The 6,443-nt window shown below is 42.6% G+C and overlaps 1 protein-coding gene across 3 annotated transcripts in view; it reads right to left on the reverse strand.

The window, feature by feature from the left end:
- LOC128615860 (RNA binding protein fox-1 homolog 3-like) overlaps positions 1-4,332 on the reverse strand; it is a 217,352-nt gene extending 213,020 nt beyond the window's left edge. For all 3 annotated transcript variants that reach the window (XM_053638224.1, XM_053638225.1, XM_053638223.1), the window contains exon 1: positions 3,797-4,332. The gene's annotated coding sequence lies outside the window, so the exon portion shown is untranslated. The remainder of the gene's footprint in view (positions 1-3,796) is intronic.
- Positions 4,333-6,443: the final 2,111 nt, after the last annotated feature.

Below are 6,443 nucleotides of genomic sequence, written 5' to 3' on the forward strand. Positions count from 1 at the left end.
GGTGAAATAGAGCCTGAAGAGGCGAAAAATAAAAGCAACAAAATATGAAGAGGAAGTCTGTGTAGCGAAGGAGCTGGGCCAAAAATAGGATGCTTGTGTTAATGCTGAGAATACCGCTAAGCACAGGCAAGTATTTTTTTTCACATTCTTTCTCATATCACCTTCTGGAGCTGTAACAGCTCAATATGGATGTGATGTACATTTGTGCTGGAGTTCTTCCTACAGAACCAGAGGACCAGGCCTGCAGTTCTGGTATACCAACAAGCCAGAGAAAGCACACAAGGTTGGCTAGAAATAGTCCGCTTCCCTGGGTGTAGTTCTCAGGAACTAAAGGTCACAGATTGGCATAGATTGATGCCTGTTAAATAGCATTTTATCTGTGTAACATCTCATGTTAGGCCATTAATTTTTTCTGGAAATACAAAGCTTTGAATTCAGGCTCTGGGGGTTCCCCTAGTTCTCAGGACTGGGGACCTGTAGAGCCTTGGTGGTGATCTCTCACTAAAAAGCATTTTAGGTGTGCACATTTTGACTGTCATGGCACTCCCAAGATACTGAGCTTCAAAGCTCAAACTGGTTGTTTCTGGTTCTTTCTGATGAATGTGGTTTAATTCAGTAACACTGTGTTGGTCCGTGGTTCTTTCTGATGGACAAACTCCAACTTCTAGTCATCCTCTGGGAGTGTGGTGTATTTCTGTGCTGCTGATCATAGTCATAATTCTGTCTAAATTTCCCACGAGGAAACCGAATGATCCATGCCGGTGTTAAAGGCGGAAATTGGTTCATACTGTTTCATATTTCAGAATTTCAGCACTGTTCAATATCTGTCTTCAGACTGACATATATGATCTCATATCACATGCACAAGTTGTGGATGTCATCAGCTTTTTTTTTTTCTTTCCTGAAAGTGAAGCACAAACACACCATCACTGGGCTAGTTATGGCAAACCACTAATGTGAACATGGCGCTAGTTATCCAAGCCATTAACCATAAACACTATATATTTATACTATATATATCCACACTCTCTTTCTCTCCTTCACTCTTATTGGACTGAACAAACCGAGGGCTTTTTAGATCCTCGCAGTGCTGTGAAAAGGCCTAATCTCGAGTAATTGCTGAAATAGTACTCATTACGTGTACCTCACTTTGAAAAAAACGTGTTACCCAGGGACCTTTGCTCACAATCCTCCTCAGCACCAGGAGCTTTCAGATGATGACGTGCCAGATTTTCTCATACTCAACAATTAGTATATTTTGGAATATTTGATACTCCTAAAACTCCTAAACCTTCCAGGTGGAAGAATATACTATTTTCTACATTTTAACATATTTTGACGCTTTCCAATAATCCTACCCACAGTTTCACATGGTTTCCATGCTAGCATGCAAGGAAGTATTAGCAATTGGGGGGTAAACTTACAGTGAGGGGGAAATCATTTAAAAAAGAAACACCTTGGGTTTTGTTATACTTCCAGGCATATGTCCACTTACAAATAATGTCTTTTCGACTTTGTACAAAAGAGTATTTATTCGTAAACAAAGATTTTTTTAAGGAAATTGAAAGGGGGGAAAGTATTTTCCACACAGCCACCACAAATTAACAGCATTAGTACTTTGTTGTGAAGCAGCTGTTGGTAATTACAGCTTTGAGATGTCTACGTTAGGAAGTAATTAGCTTTTTGAAGCATTGTGGGTCAATTTTGGCCCGCTCCTCTTGGGAAATTATTTTCAATTTCCAAGGTTACGAGGATCCCTCTAATGGACTCACATGTTCGAAATCCTCCATAATATTTTACTGGGATCTAAGTCGGGAGATTTCTTAAGTTATTGTGGCTGCATATTTGAAACTTCAGTCGTCTCCCCATGTTCAGTTTCTTGACCAATGAGATTAATTTCTCCTCAGATATGTCCCTGTGCATTGCTCCATTCATGCTTCCCTTGATGACATGTAATGCCACAGTAGTGTTTGCAGATAAGTGGCTCCAGATCATGATGCTCCCACCCCGTGCTTCACTATGGATTTGGTGTTCTTGGGATCATACACACAACACTTTCTCCAAACGTGACGGGCTGAATTTCTTACTTGTGTTTTGTTCCAAAAGAGTTGTAATTTGTCTTTGGGCATGCATCTCTGGAGTGCGTGAGGTGTAGGGATGGAGATGATTGCGGTGCAGTTCAGTGCTTATTGTTCTCTCTGTCACTGTTGTTCCTGCTGCTTTCAGGTCGTCCTGCAACTCTTTTCGCATGACATCTTGCTTCTCTCTTACCTTCCTTATCGTTAGCCTCAGAGTGTGTTGTGAAATCTTGTGTGGAGCACCTGTCCAGGGATGATTAGGCATGGCTCCATGAACTTTCCACCTGCATGTTATTGGCCGCTTCTTGTTGCATGAATTCTTCCCAACCAGTGGCATCTTTTATAATGACACCAGGTGGACGAACCCGATGTCATGGTAATTAGGTGAACTATTTTTTGCAGCCTTTATATTGAGAACTTTAATTTATTTTTTATGTCAACTTTACGTATGTGTATTTTTCACATAGTGTCTAAATACTTGTTTCTCAATTTTTTTTAAACATAAAGTAAATAATAATGATATTAAAAATATATTTGTCTATGCTTATGAATGCATACTATTTTGTTCAGATTTATATTTATATAAGGACTGGGTAGAATATTAAATAACAAAAACAACAGTGCATGAATACTTTCCCTTCACTTTATTGGTCAGAACAATAATGGAAGCGCCATCATTGTGTTTGGCTAAAAATAATAAATTGCATGCCACTCTATTCACTGTATTTACTTTATTATTCTGTTTTTTCCTCTCTTGACACTCACAGTCACTTCATTTGCCCATTTTATAAAGTTGAAGTAGAAATTATGGAGTAGAAACACTAGACTTTACTGGTGCAGACCTTTATTTATCTGGGAAATTGTACCTTTACCACTCACTCTCTCTCTCTCACACACACACACGCACACACATATATACACACACACACACACACACACACACACACACACACAGCAGATGAATTAACTCATGCACACTCGATTCCGGATGCCATCAAGTTGCTGTGTGTGTGTGTGTGTGTGTGTGTGTGTGTGTGTGTGTGTGTGTGTTTGTGTGTGTGTGTGTGTGTGTGTGTGTGTGTGTATGTGCTTCTTGTCCATCACTGAAACTTCATGTGTGATGAAAAAGAGACTCCAATTTACAAAATTTCAAACAGGCTGAATATCAATCAGGATTCAACGATGGTCTGAAATGAGCATGTGTGTGTGTGTGTGTGTGTGTGTGTGTGTGTGAGAGAGAGAGAGAGAGAGAGAGAGAGAGACCACCACAAAACTGCCATCTTTGACATACAAAATTACTTTAAACTTAGTCTCACTCACTGTATCTCACCTCTTTTCTTTTCTATCACTATCTCTTTCTCTCTCTCTCTCTCTCTCTCTCTTATTCTTCTCTCATTGTCTTTCACTCTTTTCCTTTATCATTTTCATTTCTCTCGCTCATTCTTTCGCTCTCACTCTTTCTTTGTCACAGTCTTTTGCTCAGCCCCAGTGAATCGTTTGAAGTCTGAGATCAGCTCAGCATTGTCCGCTCCCTCTCTCTGTCTCTCATAAATGCTATTTTTCCTCTCTCACACTTTACTCATTCTTTACACACTCTCTCTCTGTCTATCTTTAAACCTTCACTAACAAACACATGGACATCAGCATGCAGAAACCCAGCAGAGAGAGAGAGAGAGAGAGAGAGAGAGAGAGAGAGAGATTAAGCTGAGAGTACTCACAGGAGGCAGCAGTGACGCTTCTTCAGAACGAACCGATCAGCTCACACCAGCCACGAGAACAAAAACAGCACAGAACAAGTGAGAGAAAGATAGAGAAAACAGAGAAAGAGAGAAAGAGAGAGAGAGTGAGAAAGAGAGAGAGAGAGAGAGATTGAGGGGGGGGGGAGTGCACGGCCAACGCACAGCGAAAAAATAGCGGGAGAGGAGGAGAGAATCCTGGAGAAAGAGAAGAAGAGCAGAGCGAGGAACTGACTGACTGTACTGGAATGAGAGAGATAGAGAAAGAGAGAGAGAGAAGGGGGCGTGAAAAGGTGGGATGATATGAGGATATAAAGAGCAAGACACACACTCTCGAGTTCAGCGACTCACACATTGAGCCGCTGCACGATCTCATCTGACAGAGCGGAGACTTGGTCCGCCCACATGCTTATCTTTCTCTCTTTCTCTCTCTCTCTCTCGCTCTCTCTCTCTCTATGTCTCTCTCTTTCTCTGTCACACACACGCACACTTGTATCAGCTTCCTTCAAAGTTTCCTTCAGAATTTTTACCAAAAGGAAACCTGTACAGGAATTACAGTTTATTGTACATCACACATTCATTTATACTGTTACACCAGAGGACTGTTGAATTATGGTTGCTGATTGGTCAGAAGGTGTTGATTGATCTCTAACAGCAGCTCTGATAGTAGTGCAGCTGAACATCACAGGTGTATATTAATGCGCTCGTTCTAATACGTTATCGTTTCTATAGTATTATTTAACATTTATGGAAGGAGCCTCCAGTGTCAGTGCTTTGTAACCGTCAGCTATAATTTTAAAAGCTATCAATTGATGTTTTCCCACATCTTCAGGACAGAGCAGTTTACGCTTTGCGGGTTCTCAGTAACATGAAAAACTGCTTTATGTGTCTAACTTCATGAAAGAGAACACGAGAGACTGGTGAGGGTATGACTGTTTTTTAGCTGCTGTAACGTTAGTGAGAACATGAACTAACTTCACAGTGTTTCACAGAATATTAATTGTAACTGCCAGTGCTAGTAAAGCAATTTGTTATTTATTTGATTTGTAGTTCATTTCTTTCTGTATCTTCATTGTTCATTTGTCTTTATTAATATGGTGCATTTTCATTCAACTTTAAAACTTCTGAATTATCACTAAACTAAAATACAAATGAACCTGCATTTCTGTATGCTATCAGGGATTTCCCCCTCGCACTGCGGGCAGAGGCACTCTGCAACCCGTAGCCCCACAGTGCATGCTTACATGTTGTTATGTTTTGTTTACTATGCCACATGTGTTTTGTTTTGGTTTATGTCCGGTCTCCACCCATGTCCTGTCACTGGTTGTCTCCCTCATATGTCCAAATTGTTCACAGCTGTTTCTGTTTGCCCTTTAATTAGTTTTTCTCTTTAAACCTTTGTGTGTCTTTGTTCTTTGTGAAGTATACAGTCAGTTTTGCCTCAGCACCTGATGATACCAAGCCTGTTTTCTGTGTCTGTTTACCAGGATTGACCTTGCATCATTTGTGTACCTTTGTTATTAGTTCTTGACTAGTTTTGTCCTGTTCGTAGATTGCCTGACCATTGCCTGATTACTATTTCTGATTCTGCCTGCCACTTTGGATTTGTCTGCCTGTCTCTCTTTAATGAACTCTAACTGCATTTGCATCCATCTCAAATCCATTTAGTGATGGAACACTTCACTGCTAACATGGATCCAGCAGGAGAGCAAGAAGGGTGTAACACCGGGACCGTGCCGATGTTTGATTCAGTCCATTTTCCACAGTGGACTTTCATGTATCCCCAGGACCCCTTCAACGGCTCTGAAGACCTTATGAAAGGATTCCTGCTTCAGAGCCAAATATATTTTGATAGCCTATTAAACCCCAAGCCCAAAGAGAAGCAGTGGATCATGTTCTTGTTGTCAGAGTGGGCCTCCACAACTGAGCTCCAGCCAGGGTCCGACAAAGCAGCCTCTCCTGTAGAGCTCCCATTAGAGGCTGACAGGGTGGCTTCCACAACTGAGCTCCAGCTAGGGGCTGATGTGGCAGTCTCTCCTGCAGAGCTCCCTCCAGAGGCCAACAGGGTGACCTCCTCAGTCCTGGCCAAGGACACAGTCTCTCAAGTATTGTTTCCTGCTGACAATGCTGCCTCCCATGTCCTGTTCAAGGCTGAGGCCAATGGGGTGGCCTCCCAAGTCCAGCTCCTGCCAGAAGCCAAAAGCATGGCCTCCTATGCCATGCTCCTGCCTGAGGCCGGTTGCATGGCCTCCCAAGTCCAGCTCTTGTCTGATGCCAACAGTGTGGCCTCCTAAGTTTTGTTCCTGCCTGAGGCCAACAATACGGCCTCCACAGACCTTCTCACACCAGACGCTGATAGTGTGGCCTCCTAAGCCTTGTTCCTGCCTCATGCCCGAGGCTAGCCTGTCCCAGCCCCTCCCCCTGATCCCATGAGCCTGTCTCAGCCCTGCCACAAGACCCCTGCGAGCCTATCACAGACTCCCCACCTGCTTCCCACCAAGATCGGGGATTTCCCCCTTGCATTGAGCGCTACGAGCAGAGGCACTCTGTGTGCATAAGCAACCTGCAGCTCCACAGCTTGCACTTCCATGTTGTCATGTTTTGTTTTGTTTTATGTCCTGTTTCCGCC

This window comes from Ictalurus furcatus, chromosome 12 (assembly GCF_023375685.1).
Source record: "Ictalurus furcatus strain D&B chromosome 12, Billie_1.0, whole genome shotgun sequence".
Taxonomy (NCBI): Eukaryota; Metazoa; Chordata; class Actinopteri; order Siluriformes; family Ictaluridae; genus Ictalurus; species Ictalurus furcatus.